The sequence below is a fragment of the Tiliqua scincoides genome, chromosome 12 (assembly GCF_035046505.1).
Source record: "Tiliqua scincoides isolate rTilSci1 chromosome 12, rTilSci1.hap2, whole genome shotgun sequence".
Lineage (NCBI taxonomy): Eukaryota > Metazoa > Chordata > Lepidosauria > Squamata > Scincidae > Tiliqua > Tiliqua scincoides.
The window spans coordinates 16,818,946-16,830,987 of record NC_089832.1 but is presented as its reverse complement, the minus strand read 5'-3'; the positions used below and the strand labels follow the sequence as shown (position 1 = coordinate 16,830,987).

General features: G+C 45.1%; 1 protein-coding gene and 1 pseudogene across 1 annotated transcript in view; both read left to right on the top strand.

Moving 5' to 3' along the window:
* The window catches only part of AMMECR1 (AMMECR nuclear protein 1), a 108,732-nt gene that overhangs the window by 69,413 nt on the left and 27,277 nt on the right, over positions 1 to 12,042 (top strand). The window lies entirely within an intron of this gene.
* LOC136663316 (5S ribosomal RNA) lies at positions 11,110 to 11,230 on the top strand (annotated as a pseudogene).

The following is a 12,042-nucleotide window of genomic DNA, read 5'->3' as shown; positions in this document are numbered from 1 at the left end:
CAGAACCAGGAGACATCCACTGAAATTGAGTGTTGGGAGAGATAGGACAAACAGAAGAAAATATTTCTTTACTCAGCGTGTGTTTGCCACAGACGTGGTGATGGCATCTGGCCTGGACGCCTTTGAAAGGGGATTGGACAAGTTTCTGGAGAAAAAAATCTATTATGGGTTACAAGCCATGATGTGTATGTGCAGCCTTCTGATTTTAGAAATGGACTATGTCAGAATGCCAGATGCAAGGGAGGGCACCAGGACGCAGGTCTCTTGTGGTCTTGTGTGCTCCCTGGGGCATTTGGTGGGCTGCTGTGAGATACAGAAAGCTGGACTAGATGGGCCTATGGCCTGATCCAGCAGGGCTGTTCTTATGAACAATAGTTCTGTAAGGCTTATCTACAGCACGTTATGTCACATCCAGGGGTCAAGAAAAGCAGAATCATTATCATCTGGGCAAAATGTAAATTCGGATGATTGTGGTGGAGGTGAAGCTTTAAACTAGCATGCATTGGGGCCAAAAGAGAAAAGAACTATAAGAATGAAGTTGGGCTCACCTGGAGAAAGGCACAAATTGTCCTTTGTCCATTGCCACAGAATGTGGAACAAGAGCCAGAGTCGCTATGGTCTTGCCTTTCTGCTTTGCATGAGGGTTGCATGACAAGGTGTGATCACAGGTCACCTGTGCACCACTCTGCTTTGGGGCAGACACTTTCTGTATTGAAACCTCTTTGGGTATGTTCTGAATCTTCCTTAGACTGTTGTACAGAAAGAGTTGTGCCCAGCAAGTAGCCTCCCTTGTGGAGTCTTTACTTAGAGCCAAGCTGGCATATTAAGCTACTGTTATAGGTAAAAGGTGAGGCCAGGCCATTTTTGATCAGTTGGCAATCATAAAAAGAGCCCCACTGGATCAAGCCAAAGGCCCATCTAGTCCAGCTTCTTGTATCTCACAGTGGCCCACCAAATGCTTCAGGGAGCACACCAGATAACAAGAGACCTGCAAGGCTTCCTGGGAATTGTAGTTAAGAACATAAGAACAGCCCCACTGGATCAGGCCATAGGCCCATCCAGTCCAGCTTCCTGTATCTCACAGCGGCCCACCAAATGCCCCAAGGAGCACACCAGATAACAAGAGACCTGCAAGGCTTCCTGGGAATTGTAGTTAAGAACATAAGAACAGCCCCACTGGATCAGGCCATAGGCCCACCTAGTCCAGCTTCCTGTATCTCACAGCGGCCCACCAAATGCCCCAAGGAGCACACCAGATAACAAGAGACCTGCAAGGCTTCCTGGGAATTGTAGTTAAGAACATAAGAACAGCCCCACTGGATCAGGCCATAGGCCCACCTAGTCCAGCTTCCTGTATCTCACAGTGGCCCACCAAATGCTTCAGGGAGCACACAAGGCAACAGGCACAACCTACGTCCTGGTGCCCTCCCCTGCATCTGGCAATCAGAGGCCAAAACCAAGAGCTTGCACATACCTACTATGGCTTGTAACTCGTAATGAACTTTTCCTCCAGACATTTGTCCACTCCCCTCAATCCTGAGTGGGCTGGGCTATACGCCATTTATATGAATACAATCTCCCTAGTCATTTCAATGGAACTCCATGCCAGAAGTTATAGGAGTGAAGTGATTCTGTGATCATGATAAGATCCAACAGTCTTTCTAGACATAGAACTAGCTGGCAGGCAGACTCACCTGGCAAGTCAAACTGGAATGTCAGGGCCCAGGTGAATCACCTCCCTCCTTTGGTCCCCTGTCGTCATCTCCTGCAATTTGTCAACTTCAGAAGGGTTTGAGCTTGGGGAAAAGTAAGAAGCGTCAATCTTGCATTGAATATGCCGCAGTCCATTTGCACAAGGCAAACTCAGTGCCGTGCCTGGAACCCTGGGAAACTGAGGATGCAGATGTTCAAAAATGTGCTGGAACCTGGCAGACACCATTAACCCATTTCTGCCCGGCGCACAGGTGCACACATTTATCCCTGTTGCGTATACGCAACATTGGGCAAACATGGTTTAAAATATTCAGGGAAATTTGGAAAGGCCTTTGGGTTTTTTCCCCATTTTGTGGACTTCATCTAAGCCAAGAGCCCAGTTCACAGTTCTCCTATACCAGCTCCATGTGCTTTAGCAATCATGCTGTCACCTCACTCCCAAAGCATCTGCCCCTTCAAAGTAACAATGCCCAGGAAGCAGAAGTGTTTTTCTTTCCTTTGTCTGCCTCACTGCTGTGCAGTTCAGGATGTTGTTTGCTTGTCTTGATTTTCAGGATATTTTATTATCTGGTGGATGTTTTGGGGATGTGTGTGTGTTCGTAGAAAAAGAAGCTAAAACTCTCACTAACTAGTTTTCGAGGACTCCGCGGCGTAGCTAGACGAGGTGCAAAGCACTCAGTTTTGCAGGGAACCTCACCACGGCGTGCAAGCTGCCCCTTCAGAGCTATTCCGAGCCACGAGAGCAAAACGGAGGCATTGCTCTCGCATCTTGGAATGGTTCCGAAGGGGAAGGACCACTTGCGCACCGTGGTGAGGCTCCCTGCAAAGCTTATTGCTTTGCACCCCCTCTAGCTATGCCACTGCAAGGACTTTCACCATTGGGTTTTTTGCACCATCTTGTGTATGGCGGTTCTTAAAGACAGAAGGGAGACTGTCACGATATGCATGTTCTCCCATGAAGTTTTTCTTCCACACACACAGGAGCGCTTGCCGACTCCTTCTGTATCAGCACGTGCAACTTTATTCTGCGAAGTGACACAACTGTTGTCTTGGCTGTCCTTTTGATAAAGCTAAACTATTATTGCTGCTGGGGCTTCACTAGGAAAATATTGATAGCCAGTGTAACAAGAATTCCCTTGCTGCCTGTTGTCAGCCTCGGCCAACAAAAATTTGGCAGTGGAAAAATCAATAGACAATAACACCGGTGAGCACACATTATCGCCCCCTTAAATGAATAGCTGTCTTCATTATTCTCCTGATTCTCGTCAAAGTGTAAGAAGTGGTGTGAGCATTTCCCAAATTGTCAGTTCTGGCTGCTGGGGGGGGGCAGGGGGGAATTTCTGGAAGTGTCCCAGAAAATGTTCTTTTTTTTCCCCTGTACCGAAGAGCCAGTTAAATATGGTTTGACTCCATCTAAAGGCTACAACTTGTGATTGACTAGTTCAGGGGTGCCCAAACCCCGGCCCTGGGGCCACTTGCGGCCCTCGAGGCCTCTCAATGCAGCCCTCAGGGAGCCCCCAGTTTCCAATGAGCCTCTGGCCCTCCTGAGATTTGTTGGAGCCCACACTGACCCAATGCAACTGCTCTCAGCATGACAGCCAACTGTTCAACCTTTTGCATGAGCTGTGGGACGAGGGCTCCCTCCATTGCTTGCTGTTTCACATCTGTGATGCAGCAGTGGCAGCAAAGGAAAAGCCAGCCTTGCTTTGTGCAAGGCCTTTGATAGGCCTTGAGCTATTGCAAGACCTTCATTCATTCATATAAGTTCATCTTTAATATATTCATTCATGCAAACTTATGTAAATTTATTCAAATTTTAAATTTAAATTAATTCTTTTTTTCCCCCGGCCCCCGACACAGTGTCAGGGAGACGATGTGGCCCTCCTGCCAAAAACTTTGGACACCCCTGGACTAGTTGGTTAAATCACTTAAGGTGACATCCACAATTAATCATGGATCACTTGAATTTCTATAATAACTGTGACGATGCTATTATAGTAATTATGTATAAAAACTCTTGAAGAGACAGTCTCCCTTTTGCTCTCTCAGAAGAGTGAATGCTTCTGAGATGGTAAGATGGCACGTGCTCTGAGACATATATAGTTAACTTCTGCTTCTTGTTTCACTTTAAATCTCGTTTCATCCAGCATTCAGGCTATCGGCAGCCTGCTCCGTTGCACTGTAAATTTAAATGCTTATAGCAACCTGTTTTAACAAAAGAAAAAAATCACCTCTGGAAGCTTCTTAATAGGTGCTGAGGGGCTTGCACTGGAGGACCCCACATCTGTGGATAATTGAATCTGCAGTTATAGGATCCATGCATTTGGGGGCCTGCCTATATACCACTGTTTTGCCCCTTTTACTGCCTGGGCTTCTGCTGAAACATGATTCCTTGGGCATGGCAATATCTTGTATTAAAGAAGGGAATGGGTGTGGGACAGCAACTAAAGAAATCTTGACTCGTTAGGGAAATCTTAGGGCAGGGAAATCTTGACTCGTTAGGGAAATCTTAGGGCAGGGAAATCTTGACTCGTTAGTTCTATTTGGCAGTGTCACTGATTCACTGTGGCCATCTCACAGAAATGCAGTGTTAGAGTTGCGCTCTCTGGTTGCTGAGCAGCAGGGAGATGGACATTCTCTCTCCAGGCTTTTTGGGTTTTCTCGCCATCGTAGAAATGCTTAAAATTAAGGTGGTTGTGGTTCTGGGTGGTGTGCGTATGATGGCGCAGGAGACATTATCTCAGAGACATTCCTCCTTCTTTCTCCCACAGGTGGGAGTGCCTGATCTAAGTTGGTGCTTTCCTTCTGCATTTTTTGTAATTATTAGTGCTAAATAATTTTTAAAAAAAACATCTGCTTCATGTTTTATTTGATGTTTTTTGAAAATCTCCAAGGAAATCTTTAGATTTTCAAAAAACTAATCAGTTAATGTTACCGCCTCTGTTAAAATTCTCGTCCTCAGTTTGGGCACCTGTTTCGAATCCCACTTTTGCCTGATTCACAGAAGGGGTCCGTTTGTCAGGCCCTGTTGAAGGAGCCATTCTGGGCGGCAATGACAAGAAGCAGACTTCCTGTAAACATACTGTGAACCGACTCTGTTTGGACTTCTGTGTGTCACAAAATTGTCAAAGGCGGACTTCACTTGTTGCAGTTCTCCATCTTGGTGCTTCTGTCCTGGCCACTCCTTAGAATCTCGTTTTAATCAGTGTTCATAACTTGTTTTGTTTCTCTTAGTTTCCTTCTGAAGTTTTGGTTTTCTTCCCCAGCTTTGCAGATAACGCAGTCCTCTTGAGGGGGAGTTTTTGGTGTTCTTGGTGTTGTTTTAGATACTTACAATGCTTCTAAAATTAGTTGGTGAACATTTTGCATTGTTTGCTGTTATGTCCTGTTCAGAACACATTTTGAAAACATACCAAATGTTGCTGATGTTTCATTATGTTTATAAATAAATCCCTTCTGTTTTGGTGGAAGTATGTTCTGCTGAAATGTGTGGAGTAGATATTGACTGCTGAAGATATCATCTGACCGTCAAGGCTTGAAGCCTGTGAGACCTTCCTTAGGGTTTCTCGGCTTGCACCTGGAGGTCTTGCCAATAGTTCAGTCTTGGCTGCTGATCTGTTCCAGGGCTCAGTTTGGGCTCAATTCAAGGTTTATGACCTTTCCAAGGTCTCTAGCAACATGGTGGGTTCCACCACGTTTACGGCCCCCTTGCACGTTGCTGCCAAATGAATCTCTCCTGGTGGAACCCAACATGTGGAATTCCTTGCCAGGGAGCTCAACGCAGCTTACAATATCCATTAACTGTCGATACAAACATGCAATATGATAACAGCAATTAAAACTATAAGGAAGGCCAGCAAATTAAGCAACCTCACTAAAACCTGTTTAAAGAACATGATCAGCCTCCAGCAAAATACTGGAGAGAGGAAACAGTGCATAGTACCAAGGCAGGGAATGTGGCATTTTGGGGTCTGCCACTGAAGGAGGCTGTCTTGCACATCACAGCCAACCAGGGTAATGTGACAGTAATATCCTTTCCCGTGGTGTTTGGTACATGCTGTGTAAGATGAGTTTGCACAGTGGTGGTGTTCTGAAATAGTGGGTAGGGGGCCAGCATTGCTGTTTTCCAGGTTTTTACATTTTGTGCTGGATGCGTATTCCAGTACAATATGTAGAGAAACAGTGGCAGTTAACGCCTTTGAAAAAATTGAATGGGGAAGGAATTAGACCATCCATGACCTGGGTCTAGGCTACCTGAAAGACCGGCTCCTTCCATACATTCCAGCCCTTCCTGTCAGGTCAGCTGAAGGGGCCCTTCTACAAGTGCCACCTTTGTCACAAGGGAGAGGGGTGGCAACTCGGGGGCAGGCCTTGTCTGTGGTGGCACCACAGCTGTAGAATAGACTCCCAGGGGAACTGAGAACTGCCCCCTCTCTTAGGGGTTTTCCTCAAGGGCTCAAAACATGTATTGTCTGGAATTTGGCTGCTGAGCAGATATTTGCCATGTGTGCCTCTGTCATACTGTTGTGGCCTGACAGCCTCCTATCTGTTCCCCGCAGGCTCAATGAGTTCTTTTTTTCTTTTTCCTTAAACTTCACTCTGTTTTGATAATCATGTTTCACCTTGTAATGTTAAAATTATTGTTCTACTGCCTTATTTGATGTTTTTACTTGTTCTATTACTCTGTACTTGACTATAAAGCTTTGTAAACTCTCTGGGGCATTTGCTTCAGCATGGGAAAGCTGAGTTGTAAATTTCTTAAAATAAAATAAATAAAAATTTGGGAAAAAAATTTGTTGCTCTGTTCCCCCCAACTTTAATTGCATTGAAATGGGCAAGCACTTGGTGCAATCCTAGTAAAGAGCTGCTGTGCTTTCTAACTTACACTGTAAAATTTGATCATTTGCTAGACCAGGGTTTCTCAAACCATGTGTCCTGACCCACCACTTGGTGGGTCACAACCTGATTGTTGGTGGGTCACGAAACTTTAGCTGGTAAGCTGATATCCGAGAAGGCAAGTGCCTGGTGCCCTATGGAAAGTGAAACTGAGCCATATAGTGCATTTACTCACAAATAGGCAAACTTGCCTTCGTCCCCTGGAAAGGGCAGGCTGAGCGGAATCCAACAACACCAGAATGATTCCAATCTGATGAAAACAGCACCCAAAAATACCCAAGAAGGCAGTCCCTCCCCCCAAGCTGACAAAAGTATTGAGCCCTATGGAAAGCAAAACTAAGCTACATGGTTACATTTACTCATAAGGAAGCAAACTTGCCTTGGGTCATGGTAAGGTCAGGCAAAGAAGAATGCAAGGCCACCAGAATGGTCCCGATCTGATGAAAGTGGAGTTCAACAAATACTCCAGAAGGCCGTCTCTTCCCCCCTAAAAAGAATAAAACAGGCTTCAGCTCTGTTTTTTCTTTTTTTAGACTTGTAAAAAAAGACTAGGTGGGTCTTGATAGCGATAAGGTTTAAATGTAAGATTCTGAGGTCTGTGAAGGCACTGTGAGAGAGTGTGGAATTAGTGGAATGCAGAGGAGTCAGCAAGAGATGGATAACATCTTGAGAACCTGACCAAGGGTAAACTGTGGCAGCTGTAGAAGCTTGGATGGTGCAGAGCACAGCCAGGACGATGGTTGCACTTGGATGGAAACATCTGGTGTAATTAAGGTTTCTTTGAGTTCTTCTCACAGAACAAATTCTTGTAAAAACCTTTTTTTAAAATGGGTTTTATGACTAAGCCAAATTTGGGAGCCCAGATCTGGCTGAAAATTCCCTTTCATGACTTTGCATCAGGCTAAAAGAGGTTATTGGGGTTTTTTTGTTCCTGTGAGAGCACAGTTGGAAGCAGGTTTGGGCATGTGCACCGTGTAGCTATGAAAGATTCAACCCCAACTTTTGATCTGTTGCAGCTATTAGCAGCCAACCTATCAGTTGAAATCAAGGTTGAGAGCTGTAGTAGTCCATGGTGTTGCACCCTCCAACAGGTATCAACCCAGCCTGTTAGCTCACTTGCTGTATGCTAGTAGCATGGAGCATCATGAAATGTATCTTCAGTTACTGCAGCAATTAAGTTGCAATAACTTCAGATTTGCCTTAGTTTCCATCACAAACAGCAGGTGTCTGCCAGAAGGTTCTCAGAAAACAGGTCAGACTGCACATTTCATTATCTGGTTTTCTGCATCCACGGGGGCTCACCGTGCCGTCACAGTGTACTCTTTCACCAGCGCCTTAGCGAGGTTTGTCAGCAGCTTTCTAGGCTCCAAGGTGAGAACCCAGGCTGATCCTGCTTAGCTGCTCAGACAGAGAACTGGCTCAGTCTGCAGACCACACCTACCCTGGTTTTCCATCTCCAGTTGCTCAGACTAATTTCTAAAACAGAGAAAGCATTGGGGAAAAATTACACATAGGCAGGACTTTCTCCATTGCTTATAGGCTTCCCATAGTTAGCTGGTGAGCCCTAGTGAAAAAAAAGATGCAGAACTCAAATGGGCCTTTGTTCTGGTTGCGTCTGGAAGCCTTTCTGATGCCCCTGGAGGCCGTGTGTTGCCTCTTCAGTCAGAACACCCACCTGACATGACTGGAGCACAATTCCCGTTGCGTTCAGAGGTCTGGATGCCCTGACCGTCATTATCTGCTGATTTCAGCATCCGCAGGGGTTCTAGGAATGGAACCACTATACATGTATATCGCTTGGAAATACAGGACACCTGAAACAAAAGTGTATAAAATTCAGGAGTTAGCCCAGTCCTTTTTTTATTAAATTATGGCATGGCACATTTCATGCAGTAGCAAATGCTTCTGCTTGACCTGTGGATTCTCTGTGAAGAAGCCATGGGACATCTGCATTAAGAAGGGGACACTGTCATAGGTGTCAAACTCATTTCATACAGCAGGCCAAAGTTAGCATCCACGGTGCCTGCTGAGTGCCAGAAGTGAAATCATTAAGCTGGTGATGACCCAAAACAACTAGGATCTTATTGGCTGCAGATGACAGAAGAGACGATGTTCAAATCTTGATCCTGTTTTCTAGACATGAGGAAGCCCAATTATCACACCAACTGCTCTTTCCGCAGCACTTCTTCTAATGAGCATTGTTCCCTCTTTTTTCCCTGCCATGCAGATCGGTTAATCAGTGTCATCTTAAAATGGGCAATGGCCAGTCTGACTTACCTAGAATGACCACGCTCACCATCCTCCTTTGGCCAGCACTGGCTTCTCTAATGCTGCCTCCCTCCGTCACCACACCCTGGCTTTAAGTTAGTGACTTCCTTAGAAGCATCACTTCTGTCAGCAATCTGCACACATTGCCTGGTTCCAGCCAGCATGAAAGAGATTAGACTACAAAGAGATAAATTGTTGGCCACCATAGCTCAATTTGCAGTTCAGTTATCACAGACCCAATTACCATGCAGGATGGATAAGGAGCTTCTCTGAGCCTGATGTTTGACACCCCTGCCCTATCAGAAAGACTGCCCTATCTGTCTTCAAAGAGGATTAGTGTGTTGATATGCAAGCTGACAACATTTCTGCAATACCTGATTAGCTTTTATTGCTCATTTGGGAACAAAACAACAACAGGGTGGACACAGCAGTTCCTTCTGTTTGTGACAAGTGGGTCTTTTGGGGATTTGTTGAGGTATATCAGGAAAAGGAAAATGATCAGCCTTAGTTTTGTTTTTTTAAATTGAATTATGTTGGCCTTAAGTACAGTCTACCAAAGATAGAGAATAAGATCAACCTGTTTCCTGGTGGTGGGTAGTCTTTGTCAACATGCTGCACCACTTCTCTGGGGCCCGCAGTGGCTTCACTACCTTGTAAGCAGCAGGCCAAGTGTTATTGGCCAGGATCCAAAGAACAGCATTGCCAAGAGGTCTTTGTGCATTTGTTTTTTAACCACTGATTTTAAGTAAAAAAAATTCCCACTGGATTTGTCCAAGTCCTTCTGTGTTCATTGGACCCCATCCATTATTGGAACCCTGAGTGTGGGACGCCCACATTCCTTCGTGTCTGCTACTTGCTGTCACATATGATCCATCTTTAGGACAGCAAATACAAATGTAAGATGATGCAAATATACACATGTTTGCTCTACCTCTAATTTTATTTCAGGGTTGGCAAGTGCCCTCTCATTTACTTGATCAAAAATGTTTCCGTTGTGCATTGTTTTCATCTGCTTTAGTCCACTAGCATCATTTTGCTTTCAAATAGTACTCATTTGACCAACTCAAGTCAGACCAAACAAATGAAGAGTGTGAAGGTGGAATTCAACACTGGGATTCCAAAACATTTTCATTCAGAACAAAAATGGTATCCGTTAGTAATTCCAGGGCTGTACCTGGTTTTTCTATGTTCAACTATAAATAAAAATTGCAAGAATAACTAGTGAAGTTTAGTTAGGCTCTCCTTAGAGAATGAATTTACACTGGCTGGGTTCCAGCTGAAGCCATCTTTGGTTAACAAAGCTCATAGAAGTCTTGCTTCTGTCACTAAAGTCGGAGGCCTTTCGAGCCATTTGTTTAGCTGCACACTATCAAGGGTGTGAAGGAAAGATATATCCCAGATGTACCGTACAACTGCAAACATTGGTCTGTCTTTCAAAAAATAGTATTTTTTAAGAGTGGTAACTCCTAAAGTGGCTTCATTTATTCTGACTTCAGTGAAATCATTGGCTGAGTTTGTACATCTCCATCTTAGAACTTGTGCTTGAGATAATGAACATTTCTGATTTCAGATAAGTGATTGACAAGTGCATTGGCCAACATGTTGTGCTGTGTTGTGTTTTATGGCCAGAACAATAACACTGAACAAAACAAATGTTCCTAGGGCAGAATTCAGAGGACTGCTGTCCCAAAGATCTCGCCGAGCACACCTCCGATGCTAACCAGTCCTCTAAAGCAATCTGTGGTTCAGGCAAGGAAAAATGTTTCTCCTACAAAGCCACAGAACAGTGTGAAGAAGTCTGGGGGTGGCCCCTTTTATTGTACTGGCAATTTCTGTCTTTGAATTGCTTTGTTGGGCCTATTGTTTTGGAACAGCTGTTCCGATGCTGTAGAGATGCAGTGGCTCAGCACCCAAGGAGGGGAACCCTGTGGAGAGAGCAGTGAGAGGCTCCTGTGTCTGGTTTGAGTCCAGCTGGTTAGCACAGCTTCAGAGTCATCAGAGCCATTTTGAAGCCTGAAGCTTCTGCAAGGCATTGAGGCAATAGGAGAGGGAGCGGAACAGTTCCATTTGGAAGTGGCTGTTACGCAGCTTGGTGGAAGAAGAGAGCGAAAACCATTTATGTGAGTTGAGATTCATGTGGTGCTGACACTTAAGAAGAAATTTTGGGAAGCATCTGCTGCGGTTGGTTTGGAATTACAGCCTCAGTGCTTTGAGTCCCATTGAAGTAATGGGGCCTACCTCCAACTGTTATCCTGCACATGCCCGATCTCATCTGATCTCGGGAGCTAAGCAGGGTCAGGCCTGGTTAGTACCTGGATGGGAGACCGCCTGGGAATACTGGGTGCTGTAGGCTTATACCATAGTCTTTCGAGACTGAAGGTTGCCCACCACCACCACCAAGTAGGGGATAGATGAATGTCTTCTCTTCAGTAATTTTTCCATGACTGGTTCTCACGTTTCCTGTGAGGTAGATTAGACCACCAGGCACCAAACCCCAGCCCACAAGCTGGATCCGGCATCCAAAAATGCCTACCTGGCGCAGTGCTTACCGTTCTGTGCCGCAGCCACATCTTTCCAGCCAATCACCCCAGAAACCTTTGGCAGGTAGTCACTCCAGCCTGAAAATCCAGGTGCATAGCCTGCTGGGGCAAATGAACAGTGGAAGCAAGTGCCCAGTGCAGGTTTCTGGGGTGGCTGGCTGGAAAGATGTGGCACCTTGCTGAAACTGAGGTGCTTGGAGTGCGACTGCTTGGGAATCTGTTGTATGTCGCGGGTGAGCTACCTGGAAGCAAGTGGTTGGCCACTGTGGGAGACAGGATACTGCACTAGATGAATCCTCGGTCTGATCCAGCAGTATTTTAATTAAATAGTGGGGAATATTGAAATGCAGTGTGATTGAGAGTCAAATGTAGATATTAAATACTCTCTGTGTATTCAGCAGATATCTGAATATCCAGCATCACAATCTCCAAAGGAGAATTTTTGGGAGAAATCTTCTATCCCTAGAAATCAGCATACTAATACTACTAATTTTCTGTTTTCCTATTTTTATTTTTTTTTTTACATTGCACATGTTCTTCCCGAGGTTCTTGGTATCTGTTGCCTGCATTGACGGTTATATCCACTTTGCTCATTCTGTATATTTTGTGGGGCTTTTTATGCCTG